At 39.0% G+C, this 18,414-nt stretch overlaps 1 protein-coding gene across 2 annotated transcripts in view; it reads left to right on the forward strand.

Annotated features, from left to right (window-relative positions):
* The window catches only part of ZFAND6 (zinc finger AN1-type containing 6), a 55,743-nt gene that overhangs the window by 19,487 nt on the left and 17,842 nt on the right, over positions 1-18,414 (forward strand). Inside the window, exon 2 of one of the 2 annotated variants that reach the window (XM_052659496.1) lies at positions 12,878-13,038. The exons of the other annotated variant lie outside the window; for it this stretch is intronic. The gene's annotated coding sequence lies outside the window, so the exon portion shown is untranslated. The remainder of the gene's footprint in view (positions 1-12,877; positions 13,039-18,414) is intronic. 2 annotated transcript variants of the gene reach the window in all.

An 18,414-nucleotide genomic window follows, 5' to 3' on the forward strand; every position in this document is an offset into this window, starting at 1 on the left:
AACTCCCTGATGTTCAAGCTGGTTTTAGAAAAGGCAGAGGAACCAGAGATCAAATTGCCAACATCTGCTGGAACATGGAAAGAGCAAGAGAGTTCCAGAAAAACATCTATTTCTGCTTTCTTGACTATGCCAAAGCCTTTGACTGTGTGGATCACAATAAACTGTGGAAAACTCTGAAAGAGATGGGCATACCAGACCACCTGACCTGCCTCCTGAGAAACCTGTATGCAGGTCAGGAAGCAACAGTTAGAACTGGACATGGAACAGCAGACTGGTTCCAAATAGGGAAAGGAGTACGTCAAGGCTGTATATTGTCACCTTGCTTATTTAACTTACATGCAGAGTACATCATGAGAACGCTGGGCTGGAAAAAACACAAGCTGGAATCAAGATTGCCGGGAGAAATACCAGTAACCTCAGATATGCAGATGACACCACCCTTATGGCAGAAAGTGAAGAGGAACTAAAAAACCTTTGATGAAAGTGAAAGAGGAGAGTGAAAAAGTTGGCTTAAAGCTCAACATTCAGAAAATGAAGATCATGGCATCTGGTCCCATCGCTTCATGGGAAATAGATGGGAAACAGTGGAAACAGTGTCAGACTTTATTTTTCTGGGCTCCAAAATCACTGCAGATGGTGACTGCAGCCATGAAATTAAAAGACGCTTACTCCTTGGAAGAAAAGTTAACGACCAACCTAGATAGCATATTCAAAAGCAGAGAGATTACTTTGCCACCTAAGGTCGTCTTGTCAAGGCTATGGTTTTTCCAGTAGTCATGTATGGATGTGAGAGTTGGACTGTGAAGAAAGCTGAGTGCCAAAGAATTGATGGGTTTGAACTTGGTGTTGGAGAAGACTCTTGAGAGTCTCTTGGACTGCAAGGAGATCCAACCAGTCCATTCTGAAGGAGATGAGCCCTGGGATTTCTTTGGAAGGAATGATGCTAAAGCTGAAACTCCAGTACTTTGGCCACCTCATGCGAAGAGTTGACTCATTGGGAAAGACTCTGATGCTGGGAGGGGTTGGGGGCAGGAGGTGAAGGGGACGACAGAGGATGAGATGGCTGGATGGCATCACGGACTCGATGGACGTGAGTCTGAGTGAACTCCGGGAGTTGGTGATGGACAGGGAGGCCTGGCGTGCTGCAGTTCATGGGGTCGCAAAGAGTCGGACACGACTGAGCAACTGAACTGAACTGAACTAGCCGTTTGACCTGAGCAGATTCCATCATCTCTAAGCCTCAGTTCCCTCATTTCTGAAGTGGAGATGGTAATAGTCCTATTTGTAAGGGATATTATTGTGAAGATTGGGTGAGACATTGCAGGTAAAGAATTTATCATGGACCCTCTCATTTCTGTTCTTCTCTTGTTCTACTACTCCGATTTAGCTACAAGCTTCTGGTTTCTCCTGGCCCATGATCTTTTACTGGCAGAGTTGATGAGACATTTAAGTGAATTTCTAGACAATTAGCAAAGAGAGACCTTTTAGGAGAAAGGTCTGAGCTAGACTCATGTTTTGAAGACATTTGCGCAGAGCTGCTACTTAGAGCTTTGAAACTTGAACCTTGTACATAAGGAGACAAATTGCAGGTGATGAGATACAGATCCAGGACCCACACACCTTTGGACATTTCAGTTTTCAAGTATTTTTTTTATTGGCTTCTCAGCTTGTGAAATATTTCAGAAATACCAACTTTTTGGCATCCATAAAATGCAGATTCACATACCTGGAAGTAGTATAGAAATTTCAGGTAGTCTGATATTTCTGCCCATTTCCTGCACCCTTTTTTTTTTTTTGAATAAAATATTCTATCTTGTTAGATCACATATCCTAGGTTTTGATTCAGAAGATAACGGTCATCAGAAGTGTGACCCCATTTAACATGGAGGAGGAAGAGAAATCATCAAAGGAATTAATTCCAAAGTAAGATTTGATTAATGTTGTATAGTCTTTTTAGTCAGTAAGATGTCAGACACTATTTATTAGGTGGTTGATCTATAAGAGAAGATGGGTAAAGGGAGATGCACCTGAAATCAGAGGAGTGTAAATGAGGATGAGAGAAACTGTAGAAAAATCGCAAGAATCTGTGATGAATCTAGATGTTTAATTGCTGATTTGTATATAATTAAACTCCAAGCCATATTTTATCCTTTTAATGATTTGGATAATTTTCTCAGAATAATTATCCCTTTGAAGGAAATGGGTTGCCAGGACCTCTTGTCTGATTCCTTTAACAGAATGAGTTCCATGTAGATAAAAATTTTAATATTATTCTTTATGGTGCTATCTTCCTATGAAAATCAGGAGTAAAATATTCTAGAAAAATAGCACAGAACCTTGCTGATTTGTCACCAATTTCCTTGGTTTGGTTGTCTCTCATAAGGAACAGATTCTGGGACTTTTCCTGGTGGTTCAGTGGTTAGGACTCCCACACTTGCACTGCAAGGGGCTAGGGTTCAGTCCCTGCCTGGTTAGGGAACTGAGATCATGCATGCCTTGTGGTACAGCCCAAAACAAAGAAACGGTCCCAATTATAGGTATCTCTTAATACCTCACTCTTAACTGTGAGCGTTAGAATTTTACATTCTAGAAATTAAAATTTTACTGTCTGATAACAGTGAGGAAGCTTACTCTCAAGACCAAATCAATTGCAGTGATTATTCAGTTGACACTTTGGGATGGAAGCTGTTTTATATTTTCAGTACCATAATTCTTAAAATGAGAGTGCTGCGTAAGTTGAGGATGTGTGTTAATAAAGAGAGAACAATATCCTGGCTTGCTGCATGTGTTTGCTTGATTTCACATTTATGGTCCATCTTAAGAGGAAACAGGGGCTTCCCAGGTGGTGCTAGTGGTAGAGAACCTCCCTGTCAATGCCGGAGACATAAGTGACTCCGGTTTGATCCTTGGAGTGGTGGATTCCCTGGAAGAGGAAATGGCAAACCACTCCAGTAGTCCTGCTTGGAGAATCCCATGGACGAGGAGCCTGGCAGGCTACGGTCCATGGAGTCACAAAGAGTTGGATACAACTGAAGTGACGTAGCACAAAGACAAAACAAAAAAATATATGAAATAAAAATGTATTAAAAAAATATGAATAACACAGAAACAAATATATTTCATACTAACCAGAAATCTTGCATGTAAAATGAGTCTAAAGTGGCTGTCAGTTTTTTTTTCTTTTTTAAGCTGAGGGGAAGGAAACTTGAGTGTTCATTAACAGGAGAAAGAATTATTTTGTATTGCAGGTAAAATATTTTTTTCATTACCTGTCATTTGTTAGACCTAGCTCCTTAAATAGTTAGAAGAGATAAAGAGGTATTAAGTAATGTTCAAAGTACATAGGTAGCAAGATAATTGTACCCCAGAGCTTCTGTAAGGTGTTAGCCACAGCTGAACATTTTTAAATGATCATAATCCCAGGAGGTCTAATTATTTCATAATTCACATTTGCTTAATTGGAATGTGTGTATTGAATGGACATTCCTTCTTTTCAAGGGAAACCTATATTGCATAGTTAGTTGGTTTTAGAAGTTTAGAAAAAGCAGGGAAAGAAACCACATTAACCACAGAAGTTATTCTCTGCAAAATACACCCACCTTGGAATAATACTGGCATAATGGCATAATTTGTTCTATGAAATCAGACATTTGTATACCTGTCGCATGTGTGTGCTAGGTCGCTTCATCTGTGTCCGACTCTTTGAGACTCTGTGGACTGTAGCCCACCAAGGCTCCTCTGTCCGTGGATTCTCCAAGCAACCGTGCTGGAGTGGGTTGCCGTTTCCTTGTCCAGGAGACCCTCGTGACCCAGGGGTTGAACGCACGGCTCCTGTGTCTCCCGCATTGCAGGTGGATCCTTTACCACTGAGCCGCTCACTGGGGAAGCCCCACAGGTCGCATATGTTACCTTTTTTATTTAAAAACAGAACAGAGAAAAGCTCATAAACTCCTTAGTTGTTGATGAGAAATAGACATGTTGAAGGACTGGTTTTGTCTCTTCCATTAGTACAGGAGGGTAACACTGACAGTATTCTCATGTGGTTTGTTTCTCACCCTCTGGAAAGGATTGAGGCAGAGTGTGATGCCAGAGTGCTTTTTTCTCTCTAAAATATTTGTTTTCTCATTGGGGTGCCTGTATCTTTTCGAATTAGTGTTTATATGTGTATATATCCTATATAGAGTGGAGTTGCTGGGTCATAGGATAGTTCTATTTTTAGTTGTTTGAGAAACCACATGTCTTCGACAGTGGCTGCCTCAATTTACATTCCCACCAACAGTGTATGTATGAGGCTTCCCTTTTCTCCACATCCTCTCCAGCATTTGTTATTTGTGTCTTTTTTGTTTGAAGATGGCCATTCCTGTTGACAGGTGTAAGGTGATAATCTCATTGTGCTTTTGATTTGTGTTTCCCTGGTGATTAGTTGTATTGAGCATTTTGTCGTGCGCCTGTTGGCCATCTGCATTTCCTCTTTGGAAAAACATGTATTCAAATCCTCTGCCCATTTTTTAATCTGGTTGCTTGTTTTTTTAATGTTGAGTCATATGAACTGTTTATATTATTTGCAAATATTTTCTCCCATTCAGTGCTCTGTCTTTTCATTTGGTCGATGGTTATTTTTCCTTTGCTATCCGTAAAAGCTTTTAAGTTGAATTAGGTCCCGTTTGTTTATTTTCGCTTTTATTTCCTTGGTCTTAGGGGATGGATTAAAAAAGAATTGCTAAAATTTAGGTCAGAGAGTGTTCTGACTATGAGGAAAACTCAAAACTTTTTAAACTTGCTTATCTCTTGAAATTTTGAATCATACTTTCCTTGGTCTTGGGTTTTCCTGGTCACTCAGAGGTAGAGGATCCACCTGCCGATGCAAGAGATGCAGCTTCAATCCCTGAGTCAGGAAGATCCTCTGAAGAAGAAAATGGCAACCCACTCCAGTATTCCTTCCTGGAAAGCACCATGGACAGAGGGGCCTGGTGGGCTGCAGTCCATGGAGTTACAAAGAGTCGGACACAACATAGCAACTAAACAACAAAAACAACAACAAATCCTTGGTCTTTGCTTCTATATGACTTAAAGCCAGGTTCTTGGGACTTTTAACTTTGCTGGCAGTATTTTGAGGCTAATATTGAAACTAGTTGGAATTCATCCAGCAGATTTGAGACAAATAAGGAGCTGTTATAGGGCCCATTGTTGATGAAGTAGATACAATTTCAGCTGAATGCTAAATGGCTTCAAAGAGTATGGTGCCTAGCAGTTTATTTTGTGTTTTATAACTGCGCATAGAAACAGAAGAGGAAAGTCTGATCTTGGAATGGCATGTATCCTAATAGGAACTTAAAATTATCAAAATGATCTCTATGTATTATTGAAACAAGATCCAATGCAGATTCGTGTGTTGACTTAAGTAGTTTTAAAGTTAATATGCTGCTTTTTTTCTTAATTTAGGGAGACTTGAAAATTACTGGTGGATTTTTCAGCTTTTGAAGTAGTGAAAAAATACACGTAGGATATTTTAATGGTGTGGGAAAGGGACTACTTTGATTTTACTTGAAAGGGAAAGTTGCTCAGTCATGTCCGACTCTTTGCAACCCCATGGACTAATACATAATACAGTCCATGGGGTTCTCCAGGCCAGAATACTGGAGTGGATAGCCTTTCCCTTCTCCAGGGGATATTCCCAATGAAGGGATCGAACCCACGTCTCCTGCATTTCAGGCAGATTCTTTACCACCTGAGCCACAAGGGAAGCCCTTCATTTTACTTATGTATAGTAGTAATATCTTTGTTAAATGACCTGTCAGTTCGGTTCAGTCGTGTCTGACTCTTTGCGATCCCGTGAATTGCAGCATGCCAGGCCTCCCTGTCCATCACCAGCTCCCGGAGTTCACTCAAACTCATGTCCATCGAGTCGGTGATGCCATCCAGCCATCTCATCCTCTGTCGTCCCCTTCTCTTTCTGCCCCCAATCCCTCCCAGCATCAGAGTCTTTTCCAATGAGTCAGCTCTTCGCATGAGGTGGCCAAAGTATTGGAGTTTCAGCTTTAGCATCATTCCTTCCAAAGAACACCCAGGACCGATCTCCTTTAGAATGGACTGGTTGGATCTCCTTGCAGTCCAAGGGACTCGCAAGAGTCTTCTCCATCACCACAGTTCAAAACCATCAATTCTTCGGTGCTCAGCTTTCTTCACAGTCCAACTCTCACATCCATACATGACTACTGGAGAAACCATAGCCTTGACTAGATGGACCTTTGTTGGCAAAGTAATGTCTCTGCTTTTGAATATGCTATCTAGGTTGGTCATAACTTTTCTTCCAAGGAGTAAGTGTCTTTTAATTTCATGGCTGCAGTCACCATCTGCAGTGATTTTGGAGCCCAGAAAAAAAGTCTGACACTGTTTCCACTGTTTCCCCATCTATTTCCCATGAAGTGATGGGACCAGATGCCATGATCTTCATTTTCTGAATGTTGAGCTTTAAGCCAATTTTTTCACTCTCCTCTTTCACTTTCATCAAGCTCGTTCCTCTTCACTTTCTGCCATAAGGGTGGTGTCATCTGTATATCTGAGGTTACTGATATTTCTCCCGGCAATCTTGGTTCCAGCTTGTGCTTCTTCCAGCCCAGCGTTTCTCATGATGTACTCTGCATGTAAGTTAAATAAGCAAGGTGACAATATACAGCCTTGACGTACTCCTTTCCCTATTTGGAACCAGTCTGCTGTTCCATGTCCAGTTCTAACTGTTGCTTCCTGACCTGCATACAGGTTTCTCAAGAGGCAGGTCAGGTGGTCTGGTATGCCCATCTCTTTCAGAGTTTTCCACAGTTTGTTGTGATCCACACAGTCAAAGGCTTTGGCATAGTCAAGAAAGCAGAAATAGATGTTTTTCTGGAACTCTCTTGCTCTTTCCATGTTCCAGCAGATGTTGGCAATTTGATCTCTGGTTCCTCTGCCTTTTCTAAAACCAGCTTGAACATCAGGGAGTTCACGGTTCACGTATTGCTGAAGCCTGGCTTGGAGAATTTTGAGCATTACTTTACTAGCATGTGAGATGAGTGCAATCGTGCGGTAGTTTGAGCATTCTTTGGCATTGCCTTTCTTTGGGATTGGAATGAAAACTGACCTTTTCCAGTCCTGTGGCCACTGCTGAGTTTTCCAAATTTGCTGGCATATTGAGTGCAGCACTTTCACAGCATCATCTTTCAGGATTTGAAATGGCTCAACTGGAATTCCATCACCTCCACTAGGTTTGTTTGTACTGACGCTTTCTAAGGACCACTTGACTTCACATTCCAGGATGTCTGGCTCTAGATGAGTGATCACACAATCGAGATTATCCGGGTCGTGAACATCTTTTTTGTATAGTTCTTCTGTGTATTCTTGCCACCTCTTCTTAATATCTTCTGCTTCTGTTAGGTCCATACCATTTCTGTCCTTTATCGAGCCCATCTTTGCATGAAATGTTCCCTTGGTATCTCTAATTTTGTTGAAGAGATCTCTAATCTTTCCCATTCCGTTGTTTTCCTCTATTTCTTTGCATTGTTCGCTGAGGAAGGCTTTCTTATCTCTTCTTGCTATTCTTTGGAACTCTGCATTCAGATGCTTATATCTTTCCTTTTCTCCTTTGCTTTTCGCTTCTCTTCTTTTCACAGCTATTTGTGAGGCCTCTCCAGGCAGCCGTTTTGGTTTTTTGCATTTCTTTTCCATGGGAATGGTCTTGATCCCTGTCTCCTGTACAGTGTCACGAACCTCCATCCATAGTTCATCAGTCACTCTATTAGATCTTCTAGTCCCTTGAATCTATTTCTTACTTCCACTATGAGTTACATTAAAGTCTTGAAAAGAATATCATACAAACTAGAAAGTTTTAAACACAGACTTGTCATCTGGCATACTATTTTTGGATTGTCATAGATTAATCTGCTGGTTGTTTAATGGCTTGGAAAGGGGAAAGGAACTAATTTAAACTGGATTAGTGTGTTCTACACTGTTAAAGCATTCCCAGATTCTAAAAATTAAAGATGGAGATACTGGTAATTTGATTTTCACATGGGTGATTGGATTTCATATAATTGATATATAAGGGTTCAGGGCTTGTTTTTGTGATGTGGGTAAATGCAAGTCAAGTGTTAATCCATTATATAAATATTTGAGTGCCTGGAACAGCTGTTCTATGTAGGTGTGCCAAATACTAGAAATACAGAGGTTAGCAAGACTGATGGCTCCTAAAATATATCGTTACCAAACTATAGTGGGCTGAATTACACGGTCTAACTTTGACCACAAAAGTGACTTGTGTATTAACATGTCTTGGAGTCTTTTTTCATTTCTTTCTATAGCACTCCCTTTCTCTTCAAAGTTGGGGCCTGTATAGTACAGAAGAGCTAAGGAAAATATGGCAAATACAGATAAAGGTTCATGATCTGTCATGTCCTGTATTAGGGGTTTGTTGGAAATTCATATGAAGACCATGTTGATCTGACTTAGTAAAGCCTCTGAAGTGAGCTGCATTTTCTGACTCACGTGTGTATGTGTTACAGTCTCCTTGGCAGTGTAGGTTAAGAGTTGATTTAGAAGCAGGTAGGAAAATTTGCTCCCTGTCCTCCAAAATACATACATAGGTATACATACAGGTGCCCATGTGCATGTCCCATATTTGAGCTAGAGATTTTAGGTTTAAAATTGGATTAAATTTTTAGATTTGAGTTGGTCATATTTCATTCACAGTATGAGTTGTTCTGATCCTTTTATTATAACAGTGTTTGCCTGCAGCATTTAGGGAATTGGAGTTTTGAATTTAGATCAGAGGAAAAATTTGTAGAGCTAGCAGATAGGTTTGGTAGGGGAGAGTATTTGACACATGCTACCTGAGAAAAAGGGAGAGAAGGCAGGGTTTGGGATAAAATAATTTTGCCTGTTTTATAGTTGGGTAGAATCCATACTAGAAGGGTTAGATCCCTGGGTGGGGAAAATCCCCTGGAGAAGGAAATGGCTACCCATTCCAGTATTCTCACCTGGGAAATCCCATGGACAGAGGAGCATGGTGCTCTGCAGTCCCTGAGGTCACAAAGAGTCAGGCACAATTTAGCAACTAAACAACAACAGTTCTACAAGTGCCTATTCAAATGCCTTTTTTTAGACAAGGTAGTGTTTGGTGCTATATCAAAGATTAATCTGATATAGAGCTTGCCTGAAAGAAGGCCACGGTTCAGTAACAGTGCTCCTGACTTGGAATTAGCTTAAGTACCAGTGAATATTCTACCAGTTAGGTTGCTCATACCTGACAGAGTGTGTATCCAGATTAGTATAGGAGACTAAAATTCATCCCTTCTTCTTTGTGCTGACCCTTCAGTTTTCCCTCCAGTTCCTGCCTTTGTCTCTTTTAGGCTGTGAGCGAGGTGATGTGTTTTTCTGTTCCTTTTTGAGGTGAACTGTTTGTGAGATTTCCCGCTAGAGAGACTACTGTTCTGGGCCTCCTGACAAGTAAAACAAAAATGGAGTATGGGAGTAGGATGCAAATAATGATTGTATAGTCAAAGCTGTGCTCTTCATAGCTCTCGCCGTCTTACAGAGACTGACTCTTAGTAAAAGACAATTGAAGACGAGTTAAAGTGAGGGAGAGTGTGTTACACCATCGGAGAGGAACGAGAACATGAAATCAGTGAAGTGGTATGTTGCTGTCAGGATTTTCTTCTTTCTTGCCTATGTTCCTTTATTTTCTCTTTTTTTTTTCCCTCCCCCTTTCCTTTTTTCCTCCCTCTCTAATTTTGTGGATTTAGACCACTGAAATGTTGTATATTATCCATTTACACCTTGGCCTCAGTGATTAACATTCTCTTGTCTTTTCCAGGTGCTCTGCAGTCATTGTGGCGTTGTCTGCTTATTGTGGGCAGTGCAGGATTTGCTTGGGTGGGATGTTTGTTTTATTAACGGTATTTTCCTTGTAGGTTACTGGTCACTGATTATCTCTTGGCTTTGGTAATGGTTTGCTACTTGTCATACCCAGAAATTAACTTAATTTGGAGTTTTTAGCAAGGACACACCCACTACTGCATATCCAACTGAAGAATAGCTGTGCTTTCTTGGAGAAGTTTGTCTCTTTAACTGCATAGAGTAACAGGGTTGAGAAGAGGCAGACATTCACTTAATCGTCAGCTCTCACATCGATATTTTAAATGAGAGCACTGCTTCTTATAATTGATTAAAATGGATAGTCACAAATCAGCTTAGACTGCTGTTGGGTTGGATTTGAGTGTGCAGAGATGGCTATAGGAAATGATGCTTCTCTTGTTGTTCGGTATCTGGTTGAACTCCTTGAGAACATCAGGTCCAAATCTTTATTTTTCTCAGGTTTAATTTTGAAATTATAGAAAATTGCAGTAATAATACAAATAGTTCCCATCTATCCCCTGGCAAGATTCACTCATTGTTAACATATTGCTACATTTGGGCTATCATTTTATTTTTTTCTGAACTTTTTGAGAAGTTGCATGCATCCTGTCCCCTTACCATGTAGTACTGAAAGACATAAATTATCTAAGAACAGCATTCTTATAGTTTCAAGGACATTCCAGTTATCAAGGAAATTGATAGGGTACTCTTCTCTAACACACAGCCCACATTCAGATTTCTCTAGTTTCCTCAGTAACGTTCTTCAATAATTTTTTTCCAGTCTAGGATCCAATCTTCAATCATTTATTGACTTGTCATGTCTCTAGTTTCCTTTAATCAGAACCCTATCCTTAGACTTTCTTTGTCTTTTGTGACACTGACACTTCTGAAGAGTGACCGTTTATTTACAGAATCTCCCTCGATTGGGGTCTGTCTGATGTGTCCTTGTGATTGAATGTAGGAGGTGAGCAGGAATCCTGCGTTACTGCGTGTGATTCTCAGGGCCTCTCATCAGGAGTATGTTCCCTTGTACTCTCTGCAGTGATACCAGCTTTGATCTTCCCATTAGTGTGGGAAAGTTACTGTTTTCCTTTCTCCAGTAAGCAATTTCTGGGGAGATACTTTGAGATTTAATATATGCTCTTCATCATCAAACTTTCATCCTCAAAAAATTTAACATTCTTTGGCAGTTTTGCCAGAATCTATCGTTAGTATGGTGGTTGAAGTTCAAATCTTTGATTTCACAAACCCAGTAGTACAGGAGGGAGTCTGTTCCAGCTGTTGGGTTCCTTGGCTTTATAAAGTATTTTGTGTTGAACTGGATTTTCTCTTCTGAGATTTTGACACATTATTTCAAATTTTGTACTTTTATGCCACTTGTGAGATAAGCCCGCTGTTTTCTTCTTTGTAACAGCCGCTCAGAATGCATTCCACTTTTGTCTTTTCTCTCAGTTACTACTTCCATTTCTAACAGTTGTTTCTTGTGAGAGAGAGCTTTCCTGAATTTATAACCGTACTCTCGGTTTCCTGCTGACATTCATAGATCTAGCACCAAATCCAGGTACCAGTTCCAGATACGGTTTATATCAGTTCCAGATATGGTTTATATCACTTCCAGATACGGTTTATTCAATACAGTAAATTGCTGTTGCTTATACTCTAGCTTGAGCACGAGGCTTTGGAGTCAGATAAATCTGGATTCAAGTCCTGTCTCTGCCACTTAATAGCTCTGTCCTCTTCAGCAAGTTCATAACGTCTCTGAACTTCAGTTCCATAATCTGAAAAGAGTTGGTAATAATTGCACCTACCTTTTAGGGGGGATTGAGGATTAAGTGTGCATGTAAAATTATGAGAATGGTGTCTGTTGCACTGTAATCACTCATCAAATGTTTATTGTTATTATATAGAAAGGATGCTTTTATTTTTACACCCAAGATTGGTGCAATTTATTTTTAGCTGTTGTTTTTTATTGTAGGCTCATTTAAATCTGTGGTGAAAATGAGAAAGTTTTAATAAGTGCTACTGAAGCACAGTTAGACTCTTGAATAAATATTTTAACTTATGTGAATATTATTCTATCAGTGACAACTTTGATAAAGTTTAGAGTCATTTCTTAAATTATTTATATGTCCATTATAAGTAGATTATAAAGAAACAAACATTTGAGTTACTTTGACTGAATCCTAAAACCTTTAGCCTTTTCGTGCATAGCAAATACACAGTTTTTCAGCATTAAATAATATTTTAAAAATTAGCCAGTGAATTTTGAATGTTTGTATGCTATTTCTTACGGCATTTTAAAACCATGTTGTTAATATAAATAGTAAATTTACTTTGTGAAATCCTAAAACTTTTCTTAAAATTTACTATGGAAACTGAGTTTATTAATACACACATATTGGGGGAACATAGTTATCCAGGTATTTTAGGACATATTGATTGAACGCAATTTTATTTTCCAGATAAGCTATCTAGAACACTTGGAGAACCTGTTTCAATAATGATACTATAGGAATTTGAGTCTGTGGGGAAATGTGCTGTAACCCTTCATTGTAATGTTAGAAGTATAGCTCCTCTTTCTGTTACAACAGAACCAAGAGTCTTATTCTCCTTAGTCAGAGGGTCCCCAGGGATATTCTTGGTACACTCAGGGCACCCCATTGACTGTCTCTTTATAAAAAAAGTTCTTTCATTGGTGGTTATTTATGCTAAAGAAATAAGGTAAACTTTAGGAAAAAAAGAAAGACCTAGTTTTGCTTACTTTGGGTATAAATGATTATAAAAGGTAGAAAAATCTATATGTTACAGTTACATATTGTTCTGTTACATACATTGGTGTCAGATACCAAGTGAGATGTTATCCTTAATTTTACGTTGCAACCCTTTTCATGTAGCTGTAAGAGTGAAAGCACCTCTTAAACTTTTAGACAATTAAAGTGTGCATAGTTAATTTGAACTGTCTCAACTCTCTTTCATGTTAAATGTGTTACAGGAATGAATCTGAAGTCTGCTGCAATAAAACACTGAAGGCTTTAAAATGTTTTCTTGCATAAAACTCAAACTTTAAGTAGCTGCTTATGAGGATAGGGAAGGGAGGAAGCTAATGTCTGTCTCAAGATACAGGACAGCTGTTTGCTCATCAACCTCAACTGTGTGAGTAGACTTAAGCCTGTAACACTGTGTACTTAGGCATAATAATAACTTACAGTTTTTAAATCGAAAGTACTTAAAGATACACTTAGGTCAGCATGATGAGGTATTTTTTAGGGTCTGTTTTTTTCTGGTGGGTAGAATGTTGAGGGTGGAGAGGGTGATAGGTTTTTATTTATAAAGTGTTTCTGAGAATAAAACTTAACAACCAAGTATCATTAGTGACCATGCATCTTTTTTCATTATTCTATTGTTGTGAAGCAAAAGAAGAAGATTCTGTAGATCACTCTATTTTATAGTTGACTTCGTCTTTTAAAAAGCAATATTTTAATCAATCATAAAATGTATTTTGAAAGTATGTTAGATATTAATATAGAAAATAGCTCTTGGAAATAATTTAATAATTTATTAAATTATAATTAATAATTTTTAGAATAGCTGTGTTTAATCAGAGAGAGTATGTACTTCAAAATAAAGGAACTGTAGTTTACTGAATGCAGTTAGAAGTCTTTTACACTTGCCAACTTTGTTTTTAAAAGTGCCTTAATATAAATACCTGTGGAAAGAAGATTCTCCTTTTTCTCTTACTAAAAGCTATCACCTTAAGAAATATTTTGGGATAGAGGGGTCTGATTTTTTTTTCTACTTTCTTTTTTGTTTTTGTGTTGGGTTTTTTCCTCCTCCTCCATGGACTTAGGAGTAAGACTCTTAATTGGATGTTTCCTGCAGTAGAGAAATGCATGGTTTTATAGAAAAGATAATTAAAATATAAGACATTACCATGAGCAGTGTGATGAACGTGTAGGTTAAGATTCATCAAATCTTATTAACTATTTAGGGAAGTATGAAATAAAAGAAATGCTGTTTGCAGTAAGATGAGCTTACTTTCTCTTTCACATCAGAATGTGTTGACTGAAGGAAAATAAAAATTGACTGATTTTAGAATCAGTGAGTGAGGAGGCTCTTAGAAAGCATAATGAAGAACATGTAGTGAATATGGATATTCTTACGAAAGTAGTCAAAGAGCGCATGCCAGAAATGAGAGGAATATGGGTGCATTCAAAAGCAGTTAAAAACTTCAAGTTTCAGTCTGGTCGATTTTTTTTCTTTTCTGGGCTGGTCAGTAAATGGGCAGTACTGTATGAATCCCCAGGGGTCACCTTAGTACTAATTGTTCAGTAGCTCTAAAGAAATCATGTTTAATGATGACAAGTCTCACTTTAGTGAGGTTTTAAGGTCTATAATATGATGTTGAACTCCAGTTTACAGTCATTTGGTATTTCCCCCATAAAGGATGAGTTTAATTTGGTACTATTTTGTGCAGTACTCTAGCACTCTGTGCCCTTCTCTTTAATTAGTGTTTCTTTATTGTTGAATAAAGAAAATGTAGGTGAAGGAAGCCTTTAGTACATATTTTTTTATTGAAGGATAATTGCTTTACAGAATTTTGTTGTTTTCTGTCAGACTTCAACATGAATCAGCCATAGGCAAAAGTTTGATTTTTAAAGATGAAATTAGGCAGAAAGGACACGCAGTAGGAAACGAGAAGCTTGTATATAACTGTGGAGGGTTTGGGGGAAACTATGCCAGTAGATTGGTCCTGTTTCCATTTCTCCTTCTGTCGCTCTGAGATGATTCTTTGTGTCTGTGTTATTCTGCTGAGCAGGTAGAGCAGAGTGCTGAGAAGCTAATTAAGTTTCCTGGGCTAGGAAGTGTTTGCAGGAGAGTGTGAGCACCATTCGTAAACTCTGCTTTTGCTCTGTCCCTGGCCTGCCACACCCTTAGCATACGACATAGGCTTCGTGTTGATCTTGCACTCACGTCTGTGACAGAGTTTTGCCTAGATCATATGCACATTTTAACTTCTTATGTTGTTGTGTCTTGCAATATTCAGTAGCATGGAGTTCCTGAGTTACACTGAAAGCCATGTAACGTGCATGGTTAAGGGCCCAGGGTGTACAGTCTGGCTGCCTGATTCAGATCCTAATGTGATAGTGAACAAATGACTTAAACCTTTCTGTGACTCACTTTTCTAATCTGTAAAATAGATACAGTAATAATTTGTTACCTGATATGGGGTATTGTGAGGTTTAAGTGAGTCATTGATTTTATTATTAATCTTTTGTTTCTTCTTTGAGAAGACTAATAGTAAATGGCCTATTCCAAGTCCTTAAAGTAATCAATTGTAAGGCTTTAGGATCTAGAATTGGAAACTCAAAAAGGAGGATATTTTCAGTTGGGTATCATGGAAGATCTCTCTTGACCAGTAGCATAGAGAACCTTACTCTCTTGCCTTCTGTTCTCATTCTGCTGTATTAGCTAGCCAGGTTTCAGTTTTCAGTAGACATATGTGGCTAAGTGTATTGGACAGTGAGCGCTCTTCTAGATGGTTGGATTTGAATCTGTAATATATTTACTTTAAACATGGCATGTCTTGATGACACGCAGCTGTATTTGTCTAGAACATGAAAGATTGGTCTTGGCTTTAGATGTAACTCCACACAAGAGGAAGGAAGGAAGGAAAAATACTTACTGAAGAATATTGGTTAAAGTTAGGGATATTTTCTCTGAGTTTTAGGTCAAGTGATTTTTAGGCACATCAGCAAAGTCAGTATCAGTTCAGTCACTCAGTCGTGTCTGACTCTGCGACCCATGGACTGCAGCACACCAGGCTTCCCTGTCCATAATCAGCTCCTGGAGCTTGCTCAAACTCATGTCCATCGAGTCGGTGATACCATCCAACCATCTCATCCTCTGTTATCCCTTTCCCTTCCTGCCTTCAGTCTTTCCCAGTATCAGAGTCTTTTCCAGTAAATCGGTTCTTGGCATCAGGTGGCCAGAGTACTGGAGCTTCAGCATCAGTGCTTCCAATGAATATTCAGGACTGATTTCCTTTCGGATGGACTGGTTGGATCTCCTTGCAGTCCAAGGAACTCTCAAGAGTCTTCTCCAACACCGCAGTTCAGAAGCATCAATTCTTTGGCACTCAGCTTTCTTTATGGTCCAGCTGTCACATCCATACATGACTACTGGAAAAATCATAGCTTTGACTAGAGTCATTATAATGATTTTTTAAAATACAGGCATGGATGGATGAACTAAGCAGTGTTGAAGGTCTTGAGTTCTGTCAGTAGAGATTGCTTCTTGGATTAAAGTGAGCTACTTTTTACATTTAATGCTGGAAGAGTGCTTTCTAATCTAGAAGCACCTTTGAAAGCTTGGCAGTGTAATGGATGGGAAACTTAGGTCTTTCAGGAAGGACTCAGTACCAGTGTTTTATTATAAGAGAATCTTCCTCTGTTGGAGATGGTCCTGCTAAACCTTAAAGTAGTCTGGAGTCAGCACTGGTCATCACTCACTGTGTGTGTAGAAATGTGGTGTGTGTATGTGTTTCTGCTTCTTCTAATAGCAAGAAGTAGAAATGTGGTTTTATGTTCTGTAAGATCTTGCTGTTTTCTGGAATCTAATCGGGGGTCAGAACACATTGGAACAGATACCCATTCTAACTGAAAAAGGGAAATGGGGAGATTATTTTAAAAGAGATGTGGAAAATCTAAGGAATTGGCTAGAGGTTTACAGCTTTGGTACCTTTTTCTGTGTTAGGTGTTCTTCCTCTTCACCACCACGTTTTCAGGTTGGGTCATTGGGTCAGGTTTTCACCCCTCTCTACTCAACTTTTCTGGAAATATACTATGGTACCAGCGGGGCAATTAGAGTTAAGACCTGTAGGTTGTACATACTGTATTAAAAGAGAATTGAAGGAGTCAATTGGCATGACTAACTTCAGTTTCTTTAACTGATTAAAAAGAAGGGCGAAACTCTATGAAAGTAGAGTGTTTTGGGTGCATTTTATAGTTTTGTGGCTCATAGGGATTTTTGAAATTAAAAGTGACATCTGTGTATATACATGAAAGTCACACATCTGTATTCCTGTCCTAACACTTGCACTGATCCTTACAAGCAGAGCCGTCTGTCGTAACTTTCATCTTTTATGGTACCTCGGAGAGCAGCAGGCAGCCCAAGTGTATAAGCAAGGCACCTTAAATGATGAACTGGGATAAAAGAAAGAAAACTCTACCTATAGCCATTTAATTTTGCTGAATCTTTTCTGATCACACTCTAAATTGCATAGTTTTGAAGGTGTTTTTTTCATCTGTCTTATATTTGAGTGCCTCTTGTGTACCTGCCATTGCTCTGGAACAGAAATTGGCAAACTGAAGCCCATTACCACCTCTTTTTGTTAATAAAAGTTTTATTGGAACACAGTTATGCCCATTTATTTAGTTGTTTGGAGAAGAAGAGTAAATGAAAACACACAAATATGGGAACCAGTGGGAAAATTTGAGTGGGTTCCCTATTTTGCCAAAAAGAAAAAAAAAGGATATTGAATTGTTTTGTGCAGATAATGACTATGTCAAATTCTTTAAGATATGCAATATGGAACCTGCGTAAAATTGAGAATATAAAATTGACTACAACTTTCATTATAAAATAACAACATGGTGTGCCAGCTTAAGCACATTGCTAAATGAAGCCCTCTCTGAGTGAACTGAATTAGAAAAAAAATATCCTGAAGCTCAAGAGCGTGAGGCTAAGCATCTCTGTTCAGGGCACAAACTGTATACCATGTCGTGGTCCTTGCTGGCAAACCTAGATCCTGTCTTGAATAGCAAATTCAGTTTCTTTAGAAGGAGCCTATTGCAGCCTATTTGCTTTGGTGTAAATGCTTGGTTATTGCAGGTTGTAGTACAAGGCTGCTACTTTGCAACACAGTTTCATTCACGCATTCAGCAAATACTGAATATCTACCATGTGCCAAGCATTTTTGTAAGTTATCAGTGGACAAAATGGACAGAATTGCTGCTGTTACAGAGGTAACATTTTAGTAGAGGGAAGATAGATGAAATAAGTGTAATTTAATAGTAAAGATTAAGATAAGGGTACTGAAGAAAAATAAAACTGGATAGGGTAATAAAGGATGCTGGTGGTTATTTCAAATAGGAGGATGAGGGAAACCCTCCTTCAGAAGATGACAGGTGAGCAAAGACGTGAAGTAGATGAGGAACTCCTGTCCTCCTAGTGACTTCTGGAGGGTAGAAGTTGTAGCAGTTACAAAGGCCTTAAGACTGGAGCATACCTGGCAGTGTTATGTGATCTGGAGGAGTGGGAGGGGAGGTCAGGTAATGGGGGAACAGATGATAAAGTGCCTTTATGTCGGTAGGGAGTTTGGCTTTTACTTGGTCAGCTGGAGGATTTTGAGCAAGCATGCAGTGTGCTTTGTTTTAGATTTAACATGATCACTGGCTGCTGTGTTGAAAATACACCATCGGAAGGTAGTAAGAGAAGCAGGGGAGACAGATGTATCAGTAACTGTATTGG

The sequence above is a fragment of the Budorcas taxicolor genome, chromosome 21 (assembly GCF_023091745.1).
Source record: "Budorcas taxicolor isolate Tak-1 chromosome 21, Takin1.1, whole genome shotgun sequence".
NCBI classification, from domain to species: Eukaryota; Metazoa; Chordata; class Mammalia; order Artiodactyla; family Bovidae; genus Budorcas; species Budorcas taxicolor.